At 37.3% G+C, this 24002-nt stretch overlaps 1 protein-coding gene across 3 annotated transcripts in view; it reads left to right on the forward strand.

The window, feature by feature from the left end:
• Nucleotides 1-24002, forward strand: part of Lrrtm4 (leucine rich repeat transmembrane neuronal 4) — a 788581-nt gene that overhangs the window by 695838 nt on the left and 68741 nt on the right. The window lies entirely within an intron of this gene.

Genomic DNA, 24002 nt, shown 5'->3' on the forward strand with positions numbered 1-24002 from the left:
AATTTTTTTTTTATTTTATATCCCAGCCACAGTTTTCCCTCCCTCATCGCCTCTGTTTCTATCTCCTAATCAACTCCTTTGTTTAGGAAAGGGCAGGTTTCCCATTAGTATCAACAGAACATGGCATATCAAGTTGCTGTAAGATTAAGCACTTCTCCATGTATTAAGGCAGGGCAAGGTGACCCAGTGTGAGGAGTAGGCTCCCAGAAGCCAGTGAAGAGTTGGAGACAGCCCCTGTTCCCACTGTTAGGAGTGCCACAAGAGGACCTAGTTACACAACTATTAATGTATGCAGAGTACCTAAGTCAGTCCCATGCAGGCTCCCTTGTTGTTGGTTCAGTCTCTGTGAGCCCCTATGAGCCCAGGTTAGTTGCTTCTGACTTTTCTCTTGGTGTCCTTGACCCCTCTGACTCCTGCAATCCTTTCTCCTCCTCTTCTGCAGGATTTCCTGAACTCTGTCTATTGTTTGGCTGTGGGTTTGCATCTGTTTCCATCAATTGCTAGATGACACCTTTCTGATGACAACTGGGCTAGGCACCAATCTGGTCACAGGAGATGGCCAGTGCAGGCTACTTACCCATTGTTGCTAGGATTCTTAGCTGGTGTCATCCTTGTTGATTCCTGGGAGATTCCCTTGTGCCATGTTTTTACATGACCCTGAAATGCACCCATTTTCCAGTAGTCTCTTTCCATACTTTCGTCCTTCACCCATCCAACTCTATCCGCTCATGTTCCTTTCCCCACTGGCCTTCAGTCCACTCACTAAATCTCTTCTACTTCCTCTTCCCAGGGAGATACAGGCATCCCACCTTGAACCCTCCTTGTTACGTACTCTCTCTGTGTCTGTGGATTATAGCATAGTTATCCTTTATTTTACAGCTATTATCCACTTATGAGTTAGCACATTTTGTCTTTCTAGCTCTCATGTCTTTCACTCATGACGATTTTTTTCTTGTTCCATCCATTTGCCTTCAAATTTTTTGGTTAAGTAATACTCCATTGTGCAAATGTTCCACATTTTCTTTATCTATTCCTCAATTGAGGAACATCTAAGTTGTTTACAGGTTCTGGCTACCACAAATAAAGCTGCTATGAGCACAGTTGAGCAACTGCCCTTGTGGTATGATTTAGCATCGTCTGAGTATATGTCTAAGAGTGGTATAGCTGGGTCTTGTGGTACATTGATTGAGGGAGGTCTTTCTTAAGATCACTTCAATCAAACTTAATATTTCGTTTGACACAATATTACTTGAAAATATACATTTTACTTAAATTTCTAAATTTCTATTTCTTTCTTTGCTGTGGTGATTAAGGTAGAGAATATCCATTTATGTAAAATTCTATTCATTGCTCTAAAAATATTCTCTGTATTAAATGTCTACAGGATGAGTTGTACCATTGCTTTTCATCTTTAAAGAAATGAAGTTTGTTTTCCCCTGGTGTTCAGACCACTCAAACCCTGGCAGCTGGATGCATTGTTGTAAAGTCATTATGGTTTTCAACAATACAACACAGTTCAGAAAATGCCTACTAGGGCCATCTCTCTCTCTTCTTCCAAATTAATGTCCTCTAGACTCTATATTTTCAGAAAACAGTGAAGCTTTTGACAATGCTAATGCTGTTATTTGCTCATTTTTATTTTCGGTTTTTATCAAATGTCATCTGACTTTTTAACATGCTTTTAGTGGTTTCATTAGGCTGAGAGTGGAGGACAAGGAAGCAAGCTGCTGAAAGACAGACATTTTTTGTTCTCTCATGCCAATCTCTTCCCAGAATGTGTTTTGAAATGTAGTCTGATTTTGAAAGAGACTTGATAAAGTATTTACCATAATTCTATTATTTATCAAATGAAAGAAATTTAGAGTACATTTTTCTCCTTTAAAATAAAACAAAAATGTAGAAAGTTTTCTTCTTGCTTTCCCCCTGTTATGTAGGGGAAAGCATGCCTCTCTGCTGGATGAGTGTTTGTAAGGTATAAGAAGAATCTTACCTCATGTGCCAGGTTGTCTGAGACAATCTTTTAACAACATTCTTACTGTGAGTCTTTGTCCTAGATGGGAGGTGGTAATTTGCCCCTGTTTTCTCAGCAATACTGTCCCATTCCAAATGGACAAACATATCTCTGATTCCTCTTCCCTTCTCTTCCTCAGTTGGCTACCACTGGCCACAGAACCTCAGGACAAAGAGCTGTAGCCCCAGCCTCCTCTCTGACAGCAGTTTTTCCCTCTGCAATCTACATGGCTAAACAGTCCTCTCTTCAGAATGTGCCGTGTCAAGGTTCTCAGCATCTATCTAGACTATGCTTTGTGTTACTGAAGTTGTCTTCCTTAGACCATTGGACTCTGTTTTTTTTTTTTCTTTCATAACGGTGATCAACTTCTGAATTATGGCATAACATAGTGATGTCTTTTTTATTTTCTCTGGTTGTTCTCTTCTGCACATCAGCTGCACATAAGCAGCAGTATTTTTTTTCTATTTTCCATATTGATGTATCTCAAATGCTTGGGATGGCTCCAGGCTTATCATTGTTTCTCAATAAATACTTTGTAAATAAATGAGTTCAGAACACCTTAAGGCAGATAGTCTTCAGTAAGAGCGATCACTCAGTTTTGTGAAAAGGAAGTTGTGTGCACTGGAAAGTGAGTGATTGCTAATATTAACTGAGTACTGGGTATTTACTACTTTATAACTACAAATTTCAACAAGCAAGATAGGATTGGTGTTGTTACTATTATTGTTGTTGTTGTTTTTAATTTTTCAGAGAGGCTTTTGGTTGTTCATATGTTTCTTTTATTTTTCTTTTGAGATTTCATACATGAATACAATAAACATTAATCCTAATTACCTTTCATTCTTTCCAATCTGATCCTTCCTGCACACAAACCATCAACCCAAATTCCTCTTTACTTTATGTGCATATATGCATGCCTATGTATGTATAAGTGTGGTGTGCGTATTTGTGGTATGGATGTGTGTGTGAATGTGTATGTATGTATATGTGTATGTGGTGTGTGTGTGTGTGTGGTAGATATGTGTGTGTGTGTGTGTGTGTGTGTGTGTGTGTGCCTGTGCACACATGTGAATGCTAATGTGTTCGATTGTGTCTGTGCTCACACAGTCATTTCAACCCACTGAACTATTGCGGGTATGTGCAAGGGTAAAGGGCTGACCACTGAAGCATGAGAAACCTACCAGGGACCATGTCCCTGAAAAACACTGGCATCCAGAGTGTTATTTGCCTGCACATCTGCTGTGGAGCAAGTCCACTTCCTGCTTTTGCTTAGCCATCTTCATCACTTTGGATTTTGACCCTTTGCAGTGTTTTATCATATGGACCCAGGGCTTAATTCAAGGATATCATGCCTTTACTTAAAGGCATATATGTTACTTGATGGGAAGCTGAAAGAAAACTTTGCCTGCAGCCTCCTAAAATATCAGTGCTAGCCTCTCACTGCCCCACATTAGCTGGCTCTTTGCATGGACAATGGCAATTAATTATAGGAAATGTTCTCCCACCTGTGACTTAGAGCATGTACAGCTTGTGTTGCTTGTCTCCTGAGAGTGGAAATGTATTCACAGATGAAATCAAATATAGTTACCAAGGAGAAAAGGGTGTATGATATGGGAAGTTCAGAAACCCTCTTGCTAAAAATTAAGACCCTGAAGAGAGATGTTGTTATGTGTTAAGCCTTTTTAAGACAGAAAATGAGCATATGGACATTTTACGTGAATAGAGACACACGAAATTAAAACAAAATATCCAGAACTGAAAGGAAAAAGCTCCTGATTTTTTTCACATTGAGAAATCAGACCCAGTGTGTATTAAATGTGTGGTCAGATGGAACATATATTAGGTTTTGGAGAAAACCAATATAATAAATTTTCAGTTTATTTATATGCTCTAAAAAGTCAGTCCTTTTGAAATGTATGTTTTGTATATGTTACTGAAGTCTAATTAAAGTATGGTATCAAAGGCTGGAGAGATGGCTCAGCAGTTAGGAGCACAGGCTGTTCTTCTAAAGGACCTAGTTCAATTACCAACACTCACATTGCAGGTCACAATGTTCTGTATCTCCAATCCTGGGTCATCCAACACCATCTTCTGGCCTCCATGGGCACTGCATGCATGTGGTACTCATACATACATACATACATACAGGTCATTATTCACACACATAATTTTTTAAAACTTACTTTAAAGAACTTTATTCTTTTGTATTAAGGTAGTTTTGCTCATTATCTTATCTATACACAAATATTTGCCGCTCAGCCTATTGTGAATGATGCTATGAAGAGGTAAGTTTAGACACTTCACTTACGTAGAGGCCCTTAGGTAAATCAATTCCAACTTAGAAGAGTTTATGTTCTAAGGTCGCTTTAACATGTAAAGTGCAAGGACTAGCGTTCCTCTGTACCAAGAGAGAAAAATAAAGCAAGAAAACAATTGGGTTATATTTAGTTGGTGACAGGAGCAGTCAACAATTTGGGTCTAGAAACAAAGATAGACTTGCATTAAAAACAAAACTAGAAAGAAAGGAAAATAAAACAATCTATGGGGACCATGAACCTATCTCAATTCAATTCAGTTTGTTGATTATATTTCTTGAAAATCTCTTGAATCAATTTCTAACCTGTCTTTCTCTAACACAAGTATATAAGTGACTATAGCCTCTACCCCAACTCACTGGCCATACTGTACAGGGCATTGTCTCCCTACCAGTGAATACAATCACATTAAGTCTGGATCTTTTTCTCAGTTTTCTCAGCTGAAATTCCCTTCTTTCAGATAACTCTAGCTTGTGTCAAGTTGGCATAAAACTAGCCAACATACCCTGTCTCAGAAAGAATGAAATATTTTATGAAGACATCTGAAGAAAGACACCTGTGTTGATCTCTACCGACAGCCCCATCTCCCACCCATGCACAGTCACATACAATATTCAAAGAAACAAATAAATGCTGAGGTTGAGTCCCTCACCTAGATCCTGACACAGCCATGAAATTTCATGGTAAGAGGAAAAATCTGAGACTGTATTGTAGGGGAAAATGGAGGGATGTCAATGTTAGAGCACAGGAGAGTATTCAAAGCTGGAAAGAACTGTAGTGGTAACCATGGGTGTCTCAGCTGAGTCCTCTTTCTATGGTGGATGGTAATGAGAGGTGGGCACAATATAAAAAGTGGTGGGAAGCTCTGTTTGGGATTAGAAATTTGTAGTAGGATTCTAGATGCCACTGTCTCTTGAAAGGAATTTAAAATAAAGTTGCTGAGGTAAAATTTCATAATCCAGGTTAAATCTCAGAGGGCAATTCGGCATTATTGGATGCACTTGAACAGGATCAGACAACATGAAACTCCTGGATTTTTAACCATAGAAACCTCTGGAAAACAGTGCTACATTAAATGCCCGGAACCATGAAAGTAGTGTTCTCCCTTCTGTGTTTGTCAGCTGTGACCAGAGATAGTTTACACGTGATTAGTAAGTCACAGTTTCAGAAGAGTTCAGGTTCTTCCTCCAGCTCAAGAATGTAATATACCTTCGGGTGCAAGGGTTTAAGGGACATGAAAACAAGTTTCAAAACTAAGTAATTAATGAAAAGGCTAAGTATCATAGTTTCCTTAGATGAGAATAATTGTGGACTTGGAATGAACAGAGGATCACCTTTAAAATTCTGTCAGAGTACTAAGAAAACAGGGCCATACTGATGTCACACTAGTACCTGAACCCATAGTTTGCCTGGTGGAAGGCTTCAAGGGGAGCAGGTTATATGATCTCTAAGGAGGGTTTTCTGACTCTATGTGGGGAAGGGGAAGTCCAGTCTGTGTTTTCACCTTTTACCTTTTTTCAGAAACTCCAAACAAACTCAATTTTTCATCACAAGGAAATGCTGAGACAAAACCCCAAATTACATTTGCAGTGAAGCCCCTGCTATTTCAGTACATTAGCTACAGATTCAATAAAGGCAAAGTGGTTGTTAAGCTTTTCAGCTTCAATGGCATCCTTTTTGCTTTATTGAACTTGGAAGAAAAAAAAATTGTGGCATCCACCCCAAATCATAAAACCTAAGCATCTCACAAAAGTTTCTGTGAGCCTTGAGCTCTGTTACAATTTCAGATTCGGTGTGCTTCCCACTCTGTGTCTCATCTGAAATTTATGGCCACACCTGCAAATCTGAGCATAAGGCTGAACTCTTATATAAATAGAATTGCTCAGACTGTCCCTTCAATGTACAGGACTAGCAAAGCTGGGCACTCAGCCCAAGTGGGATTCCAGATACACCTACACTGGACACATCTATTTAACCAAAATCAACTGGAGTTTGGGGGATTACATATATTTAGAAATAGAGTCAATCTTTTGGACGGAAGGCAAAAGTCTGCAATAATACAGGAAGAATATCAATTGATAGTCTGTAAACACTGGCTGTGTGTAGTTGATCCATTTTTCAAGTATCCTTAGCCTTTTCTACTTTCCCTATAATTATTTGGGATTAACAAACTTTAAGAATCAGCCAGACATGATCAGATTATTTGTTATGAAAACACTTAAAATACTGGACCACACACTGGGAAGCATAAGTTTGAACACAAACATGTTTTCAATGTCATGAATGCACAGACCTTTCAGATGAACAGAGGGACACACAGGTAAGAGAGAGCTTACAGCTGCCTATCATGTGTAGAGGGTTTTCTGATTTTTCTAGGGTTCTCCCTAAAGTTGTGATAAGTGCTTTGACTGAAAGAAATTTAGGGAAACACATTTCTTTCACTTTACACACCCAGATCGCAGTCAGTCAGTAAAGGAAATCAGAGCCAGAACCAAAAGACAGGCCTGCTTGCTATTCTCGGCAGCATTACTTGTGACCAGGGAATTCATTCACAGTCAAGGAAGTATAGCACAACCCTTGGAGCATGCTGCTACAGCTTTTGGCTGGTTCATTTTCTGACTTATTCAAGCTTTTACCCAGATAGCTTCCTTATATAGCCCAGGACCACCTGCCCTGGGAAAAGTAGTTTTCACAGTGGGCTGTGTCCTTCTACAACAATTATCAATCAAGTCAACCCATCAAAGACACCTACACACTCACCTGCTAAACACACTTACTCAATTGAAAATCTTTTCATTCTTCTCTAGTGAATGTCAAGTTGAAAGTCAATACTAAGGATATCTCTTAACCTAAGACAGACAAATATGCATAGAAACTGTAAACACCACTTGTTTCTATCTCCATCAAATATAAAAAGAGAGGACTAGAGTTATTCATTTGCTTACACAACATCTATGAATTATTAATGGAACCACAAAACTGGAATATTCTTTCCTTAGTGAATAAAGTCTACTGTCATCCTGTGCTACCGTAGTCTGCTAACCTTTGTTATATAACAGCTTCCCTGTTCATTGCATTTTTAGTATATGTTTCTGTTAATGGAGGAAATGCTGAACTTTAGCTAGGAATGGGAAATTAGAAAACAAATGAATAGCTGAAAAAGAGGAAAAAAAACAAAGCATCAATATGTCTATGACATAAATAGTTTATCCAGCATGGCAAGCCTTGTTGAATCTGAAAATTTGTAGGACATTAAAACTGGAAAGTTGAAGTTAAATTGATAAAGGTCTCAAATGATGGAGGTTTAAAATTCAAAGATAAGCAATTGCACTTTAATGTCTAATAGTTGTCAGTTAGTGGCAAAAAAATTCTCTGATCTCCATAGTTATGCTCAATTCTTTTTCTACCTTTCCCTTGACACCTACTAAAAAACTTCCATTCCACATTAATACAAATGGGCAAATAGGGGCTGGAGAGATAGCTCAGCGGTTAAAAGTGCTGCTTGCTGCTGTTCCAGAGGAGCTACATTCAGTTCTCAGCAATGTATCAGAGATCTCAGTACCATAATTAGCTGAAACTCCAGGGTATCTGCACCCTCTTCTGGCCTCTTCAGACCCTTACAATATACATGCACACACATGCGCCCACGCGCGCACACACACACACACACACGTGAATAAAAATGAAACACAAACAAATGTGTAAATACATTTATTTGTGTGAAAATGTCTTTCCACTAGCATTTCCTCTGCATTTTTGTTTCATTTTGTTTGTGTTTTTATAAATGTCTTCAAGTTTTAGGGGGTTGTTTAGTATTATTTTAAATACTGTGGGAGACCTTAAATAACAAAAATTGACTCAAATATAAAAAATTATAATCTATTCCAAATATTTGTTACTTATGTTCTATACGAAAATACTCTATATTTTATTCAAAGATGTTAACAGACTGTTGATTGATCAGCATATTTCCCTCCTGGGAGAACTAGCTATGCTTAAGTTATCATTTAAATATGATGCCAATGTACTCACTTTTTGATGTCATATCCCCCATCACCATTCTCCAGAATGTATAGATTTTACTATCAATGATTTTCTCTGTCTAAACACATTTTTGTATCACTTCATCCCCATCATAAATATTTCACTATGTGTGTTTAGTCTTCCTTCATTTGGATATAGATATTGTAATAGATGGGTTTTCATTTACCAAGAAGTAAGATTGTACTTTCCCAAGAGAAAGTGGAAGAGCTTACATTGACAGCCCTGAATTCCTCCAGCAGAAGACAAGGCACTTGGTAGGAGATCAACTGTCTTTTAGGAGGATTTCTTTTCTTGGTTTGGTCCATTCTCTTTTCACAGTCCACCATGCTCACATATCTCAGAACCTAACAGTTATCAACCCTTATTTCAACCTTCTGTCATCTTCTCAAGAAAACCTCACTTTATGACACACAATGCACGGGTCAAGAGAAGAAGACTAGAACAAGCGATACATAAAATGAAACGGAAAGAGGAGAGGTTAAGCAGCACAACAGTCATTGGCCCTTGTGGACCTTAATCAATAGAGGGAGGATTTCTTTTGGATTTCAAAGAAAAGGTCTATGGAGTCTTTCTTGTATTTGAGTAATAACAATTGTATCTAAAGGAAATATTTTCTTATGTTCTAACTGATGTATGCTTGGCCAAGTAGAATTTTCCTTCTTTTTCTTTCTTTCTTTCTTTTCCTTTTTTTTTTTTTTTTTTTTTTTTTTTTTTTTTTTTTTTTTTTTTTTTTTTTTGAGACAGGGTTTCTCTGTGTAGCTTTGTGCCTTTCCTGGAACTCACTTGGTAGGCCAGCCTGGCCTTGAACTCACAGAGATCCACCTGGCTCTGCCTCTCGAGTGTTGGGATTAAAGGCGTGTGCCACCACCACCTGGCTTAAGTAGAATTTTCAGTGGAAGACGTATGTATTGAAGGAAAGGGGTAGAAAATCAAAGATATTACTTCAGAAAATGTATAGCCTTTCTCCAGGACCAATTTCCCCAAGGAATCAGCTATTTATACCTTCAAAGGACTTTCCAGGAAAAGTCACAGTTGCCTATTGGAGCCTGATCTATCTAGATGGCAGTGGTTTAATAAATAATTCCCTGTTTGTCTTTCAAAATGTAACTCTAATATCTTTTCTTCACAAAAATCTATCTTTAGTCCTTCAGTCAGAAGAACCTGATTATCATTCCTTTCAACTATAATAACTATTTATTTGCCTTTATCATGTGACTATTTTCCTCTCTAACATCATTTATGAGTAAATATGAACATTTAAGCTATCTTCTACCAGATGAGAGAATACATTTAGGAAATTTTTAGGAAGAGTCGTCTTTGAAGTACCAGAACACAAAGGTGACCTCAGTATACATGATTGTGCATAACAATTGTATGTGATGTGACAAAATATGAAAATCAACTTTATATCCTAACTACCAAGACATATTTGCAGTTCAATGTATTTCTTTTGATTAAATGTTATTATGCTCTTTTGCAGTTACTCCTGTAAATGGATGGATGGATGGATGAATGGAACAATGGATAGATGGATGGATGGATGGATGGATGGATGGATGGATGGATAGAACAGATAAATATCTGAGAGATGATAAAATGATGGATAATATATATATACGCAAAAGATGAGACAGTGCATGTATATACACATATAAAATATAGAACATCAACCTGATATGTACAGTTGGGTCATTTCAATTATTTCTTATAATTATTTAGAATACATTTTGTTAGGCTGGAGCAAAGCTATCCAGATAAAGTGGCACCTGGACCAGAGCTCTGTGATGCATTGAAGAAATAAGCCACAGACTGCAAAGTTCTTTCTTTTGACATTTTACTTTTTTTATTTCAAAACTTATTCATTCATTAATTTATATGTATCCATGTATATGTGCATGTGTACATGTGAGTGTGTTTTCAGTGGATGACTACCAAGGGTCTGTTCTTGCCTTTGGCTGTGTTGAATCACAGGGTCTTTGATGGCTAAGCTGCTGTGCATATTCCATGCAAACAAGTAGGTAAGCCTCCTGGCAAGTCTCTGTTCCTTTTGTTTCCCCCTGGTCAGTTTATTGTCAACTTGACAAAAGCTACAGTCATCTGGGAAGAGGGAAACTCAATTAAAGAATTGCTTCCATCAGATTGGCCCATGGGCAATGATTAATGATTAAAATGACCAGTGCCCCCCATGGACAGGTGATTCTGGCTTGTACAAGAAATCAAACTGAGCAAGCCATGGAGTCTGTGCTTCAGTTCCTGCCTCCAGATTCCTGCCCGGACTTTCTGCTTTAACCTCACTTGATATTAGACTCTAATCTATAAGATGAAATAAACCTTTTCTGCTCCAAGTTGGTTTGGGTTTGTGTTTTGTCACAGCAACCGAAAGTAAGTAGAACCCTCTGCCTCCCTCATAGGAGTGCTGGGGTTGTAGATGCTTATCACTGCTTTCCATTCATTATGTGGTTTTCAGGGATTTAACACAATCCTTAGGCTTAGGGACCTAACACATTTACCCACTGAGCTGCTCCCTCACCCTATGAGGGAGTTCTTAACGCATGTAAGTTCTGAGCTTCAGTGGCTTTTGAAATGTTTCAAACTTGGCACATCACATGCACCATGCTGAGCTCTACAACTCAGCTCTTTGGAATTATTTCCATTTTTAATGTTATCTGCAGACTTCCAGATCATCCCCAACATCCCTTATTTCTGTGATGTCCCTCTCTAGGCCTTGAATCAGACTCATGTTTAGAAGTCTTTCTCTCCCATCTCCTTATCAAAAGTCTCCTATTTTCTGTACTGCTCAAGAGAAGAATGCTGTCCACACTGTGGACATGTTTATAAACAGTCATTTCATTTTGGAAGCAAAAGAGACAAAAATACATTTCGTGGCAGCTTTCCTAGTGACAATCAGACTGTGTAGAAAATCGTGTGTACAAAGGGATGGATATATTTTAAGCATGTTCAGTGCTCTCCTTTGCCTGTGTGTGTTAGCTCCCATGCCAGCACTCACATCCCTCAACAGCTCATAGTAGTCTTTTATCCTAAAATGTTTTCCCCAAATGTTTCCCATTAAGCTACCCATCAGGCTAGGTTTGAAATTCATGTTTGTGTGTACGAACATGTGTGCAGGTCCACATTTGTGTACATGCAGGTAAAAAGCAGAGGTTCACATTAATGTCTTTTTCTAACATTCTATTAAGAGAAAATTTTGAGACAGAGTAAGTAAGCCTGGTGCTCACTGATTAGATTAGGCCATGAGATCCTGTTTTCTCTGTCCTGGTATACATGTATGCTTACACAGGTATACAGCCATGCCTGACCTTTACTTGGTGCCGGGTTTTGAAGGTTGGATCCTCTTGCATTCAAAACAAACAGCAAGCATTTTACCCACTGAGTCCTTTCTCCAGAACCAGGTTTTGCATTTTGTTATTTTTTAAAAATAAATTACAAGATATTCATTGCCTGACATACAAACAGACTAAAGAAAAGAAAAAGAAGAATTGATCTTGGGAAATAGAATTCACTAACTGCAATCACAGTCACCACTCCGCCACACCTCTGCCTAAAAGAAGTCCATGAGCACACATTACCAATCTCCGTATCGATGTCTCCTGACTGGTAACTAAAAAATTCCTTTTTTATATTTTGAAAATGAAGACAGCATATTCTGTTTTGTAAAGGAAAAAAAAAAACAGACCAATTAATCTCTGAGCTTAAATCTAGACAAATATAGGAATAGCCATGAGAAATGGTTCCAACTTTTCAACTGATTATTTAAAAAGTGTGTTGTGGGTGTTTTAGAGTGGGGGCTTTGGAGACAGATCTATCTATAATTGATGTTTTTTTAACCCTTCATCGTGAGAAGTTTTCAACAGGCAAGAGTAGCATTATACTATAAAAACACTGATGTAGCTAGATGTAGCTCCCATCAATTCTGGCCCATCAGGAACACTAATTCTCCTCACCCTGAGGTTAGTGTTAATATATCTTAGAAGGAATATAGTTTATGCATTTATTTCAGTTTGTGATTTTTAAATGAGAACTTAATTTTAATATGACATTTCTATTGAGAATTCAATCAGCATTGTCATAACAAATTTTTTAGTAAGAGCTACATTCTTCCTTTTTGTATTATCTCTGTATGGCCACTTCCTTCTAGCATATAAGTTTGAAAAGTCTTCAGAGAGATTTAAATCAGATGCAAATTTGTGCATGTATTTGTGTCATATAGTATATGTTTAAGTACACACACAAATATGTATACAACATATATAGGCAAATATGTGAATGTAGACTTATAGATCACTAAAAGGAGAACATTTTTATTTAATTTTGTAATGTTAAATATAAATTCTTAACATATATTCAGGCTCAAATTATTGGCTTGACTCCAACACCCTGCCTTTACTGCTTCTTATTTAAATTTACCTATATGTACCAAAAGAGTTGTCAACCACTGGCTTATCTTTTAGAGACCCAATTTATAAACCTTCCAATTTATTTCAAAGCATATCTAAGGAACGGTGTGTGTGTGTGTGTGTGTGTGTGTGTGTGTGTGTGTGTGTGTGTGTGCATGGATGTCCATTTGGGTGTCCACATAGGCCAAAAGAGAACATCACATTGCCTGAGCTTAGAGTTATAGGCAGTCATGGGCCACCCAATGAGCTGCGGGGACTAAAATCCAACCCTCTACCAGAAGAACAAACACTCTTACCATTTGAAGCATGTCTCTAGTTACTATAAAGGCCTCTAATATAAAGCACTGGCTAACTTAATTACACAAAGTTCATCATCTGTCATCCACAAGCTGGAGAGCCAATGAAGTCAGTGGTAAGGACAGTACCACAGAATCCAACCTCTCTGTGAGTGTTCTTAAGACAAGGAGTACCTGTAGGTAGCAGAAGAGAGAAATCCTTGAAGGTTAAACTCCTTTCTGCCACTTCCTGTTTAATTCACCTGAGTGGATGATACCTACCTCTGCTGGAAAGGCTGTCTGCTTCACACTGACAGGTTCAAGTGCTGAGCTCTTCTAGGAAACTCCACAGACTCCCAGAAATAACCAAGTACCCAATTCTCTGGTGTCCCATGGCCCAGTAGAGTACACAGATACAATGAATTGCCATACAAGAATTTCAGATTGTTCCTCTTATGCAGCCCCCTAGTGTCTCACAGCTCCTCAATAACTTCCTCTCCTAATTTATTTTCTGTTTTCTCTGTAATTTTTTAAGGGTTAACTTCCTTTTTTTTCTAGTAAATTGAGTATTTGATACTTTATTACTCATTTATCTTTTGCTTTTATTTTTGCATACTTTTCACAGTTTTCATTGCTTTGTTCATATCTTCAATGCTGAGTACATTTTTTCATAAATTCATTGATTAGCTTTCTTTGCTTTTTGAATTTACCAAACTGACTCTTAAACCTCCTATCATTTTGATAACCATTTTTAGTTTTGTATACCGATAATCATTGGAATTAATTATATCATAGTGAAAAGTTAAGGTATCACATTAATTCCTACCCTCTCCCAGTGTCTTGTTAGCTAGCTCTTATAACTTAGTTCAACCCACTTCTATTAATCTATATGTTGCCACGTGGCTGTGGCATTACTGGCCTGCTGGCAACTTGTTGCTCCTTTGGCAGTGAGCTGACCTCTCCTCAATTCCATCCTTATTCCTACTGTCTTCAGTTTCAATGTACCACCTAAACTTATCCTGCCCTATCATAGGCCAATGCAGCTTTATTTATCAACCAATCAGAGCAACACATACCCACAGTATACAGAAAGATATCCCACAGCACTTCCCCTTTTCTGTCTAATCAAAAGGGAAGGTTTTTAACTTTAACATAGTAAAATACATATAATAGAACTGTTATTAAGCAAGAATTACAATTACAATATCTAGTCTATTTGTACTTGGCAAAATTAAAGAAAACTTCCTATCATCTACTTTATATTAGTAAGGCCAAAGTTTCATATCTAATCTATCTTTTATCACAACTAAGGAAAATTATAACTATCTAGTCTTCAACTACATCAAAGACCCCAGAAGGATATAATATTACCTAAGTAAACAGGAAGTGCATTGTAAATAATTTCCAAAATTCTAGAAAAGAGAGAGACATCTGGATGCCTGGACAGTCATCCAAAGTTCCTCTGTAATGTTGGGGCATCTATCTTTAATCTATAGGCTCAGAGTCTCTCAGTTGCTTTTACCTGTGTCCTATTGAATGTTTGGTAGTCTCTTCTGTGAAGCAAGAACCTGAAGAACCATTTTACCTTGTTTTGGCAAAATTCAGTAATCACTTTCCTATGGGCCCTTTATGTTCAATTTATACAGCATACTATTAAGCAGTGCAGGCAAGAGCAGTTTCTTGCCCAAATAGCTATTTTTGCCATAAAGAAAGCAAACTCCATGTGGAGTTTTTTTTGATGCACATCATCCTCTTTGAAGTAATTGGTGCTGCCAGGAGCAGATGTGTTTCATTGTCCAGAAAAGTCTAACTTTTTAAAAACATTTTAAATGCCATATTCTATAGGTCATTGAAGTGTTTGAAGACTTTTTTATTAAGAAAATTTTTATTCATTTTACATACCAACCACAGATGCCCCTCTCATTCCTCTTTCCACTTCTGCCAGCCTTCTCTCCCAACCCACCCCCCATCCCCTCCTTGTAAAAAGTAAGGCCTCCAATGCAGATTCAGCAGATCCTGGTACATTCAGTTAAGGCAGGTCCAAACCCCTCCCTCTGCACCAAAGCTGCACAAGGTGCCAGACCTTAGGCACTGGGCTCCAAAAACCCTGCTCATGCACCAGGGATGGATCTCAATCCCCCTGCCTGCCCCCACCCCCAAACAGTTCAAGCTAAACAACTGTCTCACATCTCCAGAGGGCCTAGCCCAGTCAAATGGGGGCTTCATAGCTATTGGTCCACAGTTCATGGTTTTCCACTAGTGTGGCTAGTCATCTCTGTACGTTTTCCCATCGTGATCTCGAAATCCCTTGCTTATAGAAACCCTCCTCTCTCTCATTGATTGGATTCCTGGAGCTTGGCTTGGCACCTGGTCATGGAACTCTGCAACTGCTTCCATCAGTAACTAGAGGAAGGCTCTATGATGGCAGTTAGGGTATTCCCTAATCTGGTTACCAGAGTAGACTGGTTTAGGCACCCTCTTGACTATTGAAGTGTTTGAAGATTATCTACCTAAATGAAATATATCTATGTATACCTAGAAAACTTAATTGACATGATTATAAGTTTGAATATCATATAGAATTAATTATTTTGCGCTTTTAATTATATATTACAATTTTAAATGAGTTGCAGAAACATAATACCTCAAACAAGAATAAAAATACATATATAGTACAACAAAATTAACTTTAAACTTGTATCAATAAACCAAAATCCACATCAACGTAAAACATTTCAAACAAGTTGTTGCTCTATAAAGTAGATTCAAAATCTACCCTTTATCCTTTCATACCTTTATCCCCATTTCTTCTTTAGAAAGATATTGTATTTATAATCAACCTCCTTAAACTAAAAATAAACATTTGGAAACAATACTTTGGAAATTTGGTCATATCTCCTCATTTTACTTCCTGCTGGTTGATTTCTTATGGAAATCCTGAGAAAATTAAGAATTATAGTAAAATATTGGCTGAAGTAATCTGTGAGGCTGTATCAATCTTTCAGGTGGTCTTGGTTGATCAAACCATATTAGCCTGGAAGCAATCCACAGGTTCTCATCTTCTGTGGAAACAAAAGCAGAACCTCTTTTCCAAAGCAACAGATCTTTAGACATAAATTTTGAAGTCAGGATACCTTTAATATATATATATATATATATATATATATATATATATATATGTCTTAACTGAGTATGCTTTACCATCAAATGTCTTGCTGCAGTTAAAAATCCCAAAGAAAATACAATCCAGACTCTCTGTGTAATTTACATCTTTATGTGGCTTATTATATATATATATATATATATATATATATATATATATATATGTATTATTTTTTAGACTTTTATTTTTATGACTGTATCCTTTCTCTTCTCTTCCTCTCAAGCCTACATAACTTTTATACATATTTTATACTATTTAGAGTTTTTTTACATCTGAATCTGTCTTATTGTGAATCTATAATCCTTTTCTGACCCATTGCTTTAAACTGCAAAGTGGCTAGGACTGATGAGGCAGCCCTGGCTGCTAACTCTGCCCACCTCAGCTTCCCAACATGGCAGAGGTACATTACCATCAGCTCTGGGGGAGTGATGCTCACTGCTGTCTCTGGGAAGCAGTGGGTGTATGCCTCCATCCAGCAGCCTGTAGCCCAGAATCTTTTTGTTTGTTTGTTTTTTGTTTTGTCTGTACTAGCAAAAGCTAAATCCACTATACGATGTGATGCACTACTTGGAGATACTTCTATGTACCTAGGCAGGAATCCACCACACTGTAGGTCAAGCCTTACACTGTGAACCCGCCATGTTGTAGCTCAGTTCTACACACTGCAGTGTTGCTGTATATCATGACTTGCCTGAGAGACACAACTTGGAAGCTGTTTTTAGCTTCCTTTTTGATTAGACACAAAAGGGCAAGTGCTGTGGGATGTCCTTTTGTATGCTGTGAATATGCATTGCTCTGATTGGTTGATAAATAAAACTACCTTGTCCTATGACAGAGAAGGATAAGGTTAGGTAGTATTGAAACTGAAGATGGGAGGAAGAAGGGTGAAGTCAAGGAGAGGCCAGCCTGCTGCCATGGGAGCAACAAGTCGCCAGCAGACCAGTGATGCCACAGCCATGTGGCAGCATATAGGTTAATAAAAATGGGTTGAGCTAAATTATAAGAGCTAGCTAGCAAGAATCCTGACCTATAGGCCATATAATAAGCTGCTGTGTCTTTACTTGGGACCAAGCAGCTATGGGACATGGATGGGAGAGACTTGTCCCACTGTGAGCATAGGCAGTACCAGAGAAACTTCCAGCTATGATTGACTTTTAATTTAATCCTCTTACTCAGGAACAAATGTCCCTTCCATACATTATAATGATTCTTCTTTTAAAACACAAAATCATGTTTAGAATTTACCTGAATATTTTTAGAATTATCAGTAAAATATTATTAATATTTTAATAATAGAGAAACAGTTGCATGATTTATATAAGTGCATGCTTCCAAATGTGATTTTTCTCATTCTGTGGGAAATCATACCAGTTAATAGCATTTTAATAATACAATAACATCCCTGTGACATTCTCCCACAACAATCATCCCTATTCGGCAAGCATGATTAATTGGAAATGACAGGTTTGAAATCATATCACTAGATGAGTTGATATCCAACTGAGGCTCCAAATAGTGGAAAATATAATTAGTCTTAATTATAAATGACACAGTTATTGTTTATGAAGTTATTATACAGTACTTTCAAGCTGTGATATAAGAAAGATATGCTACCCATCCTTTAAGAATACAAGGCCAGTAAATGTTTCCAGCCTATAAAAACATCTAAGTGAGCATTTGTTCCATTTCTTTTGGAGTCTGGTCTCCTATTACACCTGAGTAGAACTGTGAATGCAATCTAGTGTGCAAGGTTTGAGAAATCCCCTTTCAGAAATTGTCAATAGAGGATAAAATATCTCTCTCTTCCTCTCTCACTGATTTCCCATCTGTCATCGACAATAATTGGAAATTCTTTCATATTTTCCTCACGAAGCCTTTTATCTTTTCTTGTTTTAACAGTTACATAATTAACATTATGGAGTGGTAAAATATCCTTTGGATAATGCTACAAAAATATCTCAGTGCAGAATATTTACACTGCAGAAGACTGGAGGTAATTTGTCTCCTATAATGGTGCCCAAATTTCTTTCTTTCCATTGAGAGATATGGTGTTTTTTGTCAACAATCCATTAATACACATAAAGAAACTGTGTAAATTAAACCAAGTAGGCAAGGATTGAGAGAAGTGGGCCATTGATTGAAACTGTTCTCTGGTCCTGCAGAAGACTCCATTGTGGTTCTCAGCACCTATGTCAGGTAACTCATAATCACCTGCAACTTTGACCCCAGGGGATTGAATGCCTACTTCTGGCCTCTGAAGGCATTGCACTCAGGTGCATAAACCCATACTCAACCACTTGCCTACTTGTAGGGAAGCATTCAGTGAAGTCATTACAATCTTGGATGTAGGAAGCCAGTTACCAAGTTGTTCAAAGAAAAAGAGTTGAAAGTATACTTTTGAGTTGTCTGACTAAAGTCATTTTAACAGTGCCTCATGTGTACTAATTAACTGACTTCTAAGAGATGTATAGACCATAAGTATAAATGGTAATAAATAAGCTCAAATATCTCCAGTTTTATTGCTGTGCAACCTACCCTATGTGTGTATGATATGTCTATGTACTCACTCCTGTGTATATTTGGAGACTTGAGTCTCTCACAAAAACTGCTCTCACAGATTTGCTAGACTGTTTCTGGACAGAGAGCAATCTGTTGACCTGTCTGCCCCATCACCTATTCCTGGTTAAAGGCACACCATATCCTCAGGTTTTACATAGGTTCTGAGGATCTGAAGTCAAGTTCTTGTGGTTGCACAGTAAGAACTTTACTGACTAAGCCTCTTCTTCACTACAAGTCTCTGCTGTTGACTTCTGGGAAGTTCAAAGATGACAGATTTATGCCAACTTAATGTCCACCCTGTTTTCATACAACTTAGAGAAGTCTTCTGATTTCATGATATTGTAAATTATTTAGAGTCACCAGAGCAATAGAATTTATATTAATGTTCTTAGACAGAAGGGTTTAATCAGTGCAAATGAATCTTCTTAGTCTACTTTAACTAAATCCCAGATAACCACCAGAGCCCTTATTCCTACATGCACATTACATTCTGTTTCTCTCCCTAGATATCAGAAAACATATTCTATATAGATCAAGCAGACTCTAGGAACTCTGGGTGGACTTTGAGCTCCAGCTCTTCCACCTACCTCTTGTAAACATTCCAGAAAATACATGTCTTAATCCTTGTATTGATTGCATGTATTGTATCATGGAGAATTGTCATTTTAATTACAGAATATGCATGGAAATTGTTTAGCACAATTTTTAATGTTTATCTGCTACTTAGAGTGTGGTGTGGTAGTTTCTACTTATAATACTAACATTTAGGAATCGGAGGCAGGAAAATTGGACTAAACTTGACTGAGTTAGATAATGAGTTCTATCCTAGCCCACATTACAATGTGAGAATCTGTTTCTGACCAAACCAAACATGGAACAGTAACCTGTAGTTATTGTTAGTATTATTCTTACCACTGTCTTTACAACCAAAACTTAGGTGACAAGAGACAAGGTTCTGGGGTAAATGTGTGGAAGACAGTGGAGTCAGGTAAGACAGGAAGCTTAGAGTTTGCTGGAGTAGACTTTTTTTTACAAATGTTACATCTGCATGAGTAAAGTTAAAACAACAAAGAAGGAAGACAATTTGCAGTGTGCAGTCGCTTAAAGCAATCCATCCCATGCACAGAAACATAGTTCTAAATTATCATAGTTCTTCATGTAATAAAAACTGAAACCCAGAGGCTGGCTATAGTAGTACACACCTTTATTCCCAGCAGTAGGGAAGCAGAGGCATGTGGATATCTGTAAGTTTGAAGCCAGCCTGGACTACAAAGTGAGTTCCAGGACTGCCGGGGCTGTTACATAAAGAAACATTGTTTTGGCAAAACAAAACAAAGCAAAGCTGGAATTCAGAAAGGCTATGTGTTTGGAGAAAATTCATGTAGATAATATACTCTCAATAAGGAGAAATTAGAGCTTGACTGACCTTGTCTGAAATACTTGGAACCAGGGGAGTTCCTAATTTGGAAATACTTGCTTTTTCCTAACAACCTGTCTCAGGGATGATACCTAACTTTAAAACAAAAAAATGCATGCACGGTATATACACTTTGTACTTTGGTTGTAGTTTATCATAATGTTTGAAATTATTATTTCATGAAATTATAAAATGCCTTTCTGGTATATGATAAGCAATAAAAATGGATTTTGAAGTATATGTGATTTTAGATTTTCAGTTTAGGAGTGTTTGACTTTAATACTCAGATAGTTCATTGAACAACTTTTATGACATTCAAGTTAACAGCTCAAGTGGAACTTTTAAAAACAAATATTCTAGTACAGTAGAATTAAAAACTCTGCTAAATTGATACCTACATGCATGCTGAAATAAGATGAATCTAAATATGGGGGGGAGGGACACTTGTTTTCTGTAACCAGGCAGTTACACAGCTATAGCAGCAGAGAACTTTGGCTGCATAGCAAAACCTTTGCAAGCCGGTGTATACAGCAATCTCAAATCTTACCTGAGGTGCATGGATGCATGCAGCCTCACTTATTTGCTTTTGCTTGTGCTCAGTTTCTTTTCCTCTCTTATACTGTCTAGGACGACTTGCCTAGAGAATGATACCTCCCACAGTAGGCTGGGTCTTTTTTACATCAATTAACTTAATTAGAACAGTTTCCCACAAACCAAACTGATCTATACCATTCCTCTTTAAAGAGGTTCACAACTGATCATAGACTACGTCAAGATGTCACAAATAAATATCACATTAACAAATATTTGAAAATACCCTCTATAACCAAAAGTTGTGGCTTCTGTAGATAAGTCATTGTTGTCAATTGCATAGAAAACTGAACATTCTTTAAAAACTATTTATGAGATTGGAATGGTAACACATGCCTTCAACTCCAGTACTCAGGAAACAGATATAGGCAGATATCCATAAGTTGAAGGCCAGCCTGATCTATACAGAGAGTCTCAGATCAGCTATAGTTACATAGTGAGATCCTGTCTCAAAAAAAAAAATGATTTTTCATGAGATGTTTATCTAGTGACATTATGGAAAAGACAAATATATTTATATGGAAAACTGAATAAACTGTCTTTATTATTTGTGTTGAAATGTAATATTACACGTACACAAAGAAAGTATCCATTTTCCTTAAGAGGAAAAATTTGAAAATTACTATAGTAGAAAATTATCTCTATTTCCAAGTGCTTGATAATGACTTACAAAATATTTTGTGTCATGAGATTAATGTTAGGGGAAAATATTAAGCTAAATAACTTAACATGAACAACTTTAAATAATTTCAATAACATTTTCATATCTATTATATGTTAATACTATATCATAAGTACTAATTTATAAGTAGATATTACAGTACATTTAAAGTAAGAAAAACAACCACAAGCCTTAAAATCATCTTAGTTATGATTATTCCATCACACATTTGAAAGTTGTTTTGTGTGTGAGGACAGCTTATATATTTTAAGCAATTTGTTTAATATACATTGTCTTCTGAGCTGAGATAAAATATATTAGGGATAGACAAATTTATGGATTAAACTAGACTGACCACTTAGAACATCCACACAAAAGTGGAAAACAAATGACATATTTACAAGTCAAGTTTGCTGCAGGGCTGTGGGTTACTAAGTCAGGGACGATTCTTATAAAAAACAAAACAAAACAGGAGCACTGAAATAAAACTCCTCACCCTTCATGATCACTCCCCTGCAGAGTTCATTTACTTTTATGGTCTTAACCATTATGTCCATGTTAAACAACTCCCCAATCTGTATTTTCAAACACAATCACTCACCCAAGTTGAGAACTCATATTTCACACACAGTTCTGTGTGTTAAATGAGGCCCTGAAACTCTAGAAAATTTACCACCAATCTTCCTAGCCCGAAGCCTGCTCTAGCTCTCCAGTTTTGCTAAGATGGTCACAAGCTGCCTTATGTCTCATGGACATCTCTCAGCTTTAGCAACCTAACAGTGACCTACTGGTTCTGATATTTTGGTTTCTGGTTCCACTGGCTGGTGTGTCCTGTTGGTTTGTATATTTTCCATGAGTTTTCCCATATCAATTAATTTAATCAAAGCATTCCCAAACCCATGCCCACAGGCCAACCCAATGTAGATAATCCTTCATTGAAATTTTCTTCCCAGGTGATTCTAAGTTATGTAACTTGCTAACTAAAGCTCTTGCAAAGGATCAGATTTTGGTTCCCATGTTAGGCCATTCACAACTACCTATAACTCAATCCCCATGTCATCCAATGCCCTCCCTGTCCTCTTGAGTACCCACAAGCACATATGTGATTATACATATGCATAGATGAAGACACATATAAATTTAACAGAATAATAAACTAAATATGTTTTAAATAACTATAACCTGGATTTGTGTACAAGACTTAGCCTACTGTGGGTAGGTAGCATCATTCCCTAGGCTGGACAGGTAGGAGTCCTGATCTCTATAAAGACAGAGGAATTGAGCTCAGTACATCAAGCCTGAAAATGAAAGGGCACACTCACATTTCTCTCTGCTTTTGACTGCACATGTGATGTGACTAGAACCTTTTGTTTTCCACCTGACTTCCCTGCAGTGATGGTCTGTAACCTAGAACTGTGAACTAAAATCAACCCTTTGTCTTCAGTCACTTTTTGTCATCGTGTTTTATCACAGTGAAGGAGATGAGCCTGAAACTGTGTGTCGAGAAAATTTAAATTTTTATAAAATAGTTAAAACTATTTCTTTGCTCTTAGACAAATATTTACATAGTACCTAAGAAAATCTTAGTAGTCTTCACCCTTTTAAATAGTATTGGAAGAAAATTCAATATGTGGATGCATGGAAACAGAGAATGAGCCCCTGCAAATGATGAGATATGTAATATGGCTGCTGGTGGTCAGAGAAGTGTGTGTGTGTGTGTGTGTGTGTGTGTGTGTGTGTGTGTGTGTGTATGATTATATGCATGTGTGTACGTATGTGCATGTGTATGTGCATGAGTGTGTATGAGTGTTAATATGTGGGGTTGTGAGAGTGTGTGTTGCACAGAAGGAGCTCAGTATGGAGACAAGGAGACTGAAAACAAACCTCTAAATTGCTCATAATCAAATTGGTTAGAAGCTATGCAGACATGATAAGGAAAGCCAATACAATAAAATAAATGTGGATATCTCTTAGTATCAAAACATAATTTGCTCTACCAGTATATTGAAGATCAAATTTTCAGAAAGTGGGAACTTTGTGTTGCAATGCTTTAAATAGGGGTTGAGTGTAGCTATGAGTTCCCAGAATAAGCAAACCTCCAACACCTTCCTAAAAGTCATGGGAAAGTTATCCAAACCTAGTATAGTAGTCCTTTGAGCCCCTACAGGATATATTGCCTTCAGATGCCAATGATAAAATTATCTTAAGTTTAGTGAACCAACATGGTATGCTTGTGTGTAGAATAGAAAGATGCTAATATGCATGCTAGTCACAGAATGTATTTCTTTTCTGAAACAACAAATAACCATGAATTAATTTTTTTTTTAAAAAATTGTAAATACTAAAGATGGTAGCTACATCACTCATATGCGCTTGGGTAATGTGGAACTGGTTTCATGATGTTCTAAATCTCCATGAAGACTGGAGCAGAGTTTAACATCATCAGTAGCTCCAGTGAGAAAGTGAACTGACATGTTAGTATCCTAATAGCCTTTCTTCTAGATGTCAGCATGTTCAGTAGTGTGTGGACATGTACATTAGAGTGGGATTT

This window comes from Peromyscus leucopus, chromosome 3 (assembly GCF_004664715.2).
Source record: "Peromyscus leucopus breed LL Stock chromosome 3, UCI_PerLeu_2.1, whole genome shotgun sequence".
Classification (NCBI taxonomy): domain Eukaryota; kingdom Metazoa; phylum Chordata; class Mammalia; order Rodentia; family Cricetidae; genus Peromyscus; species Peromyscus leucopus.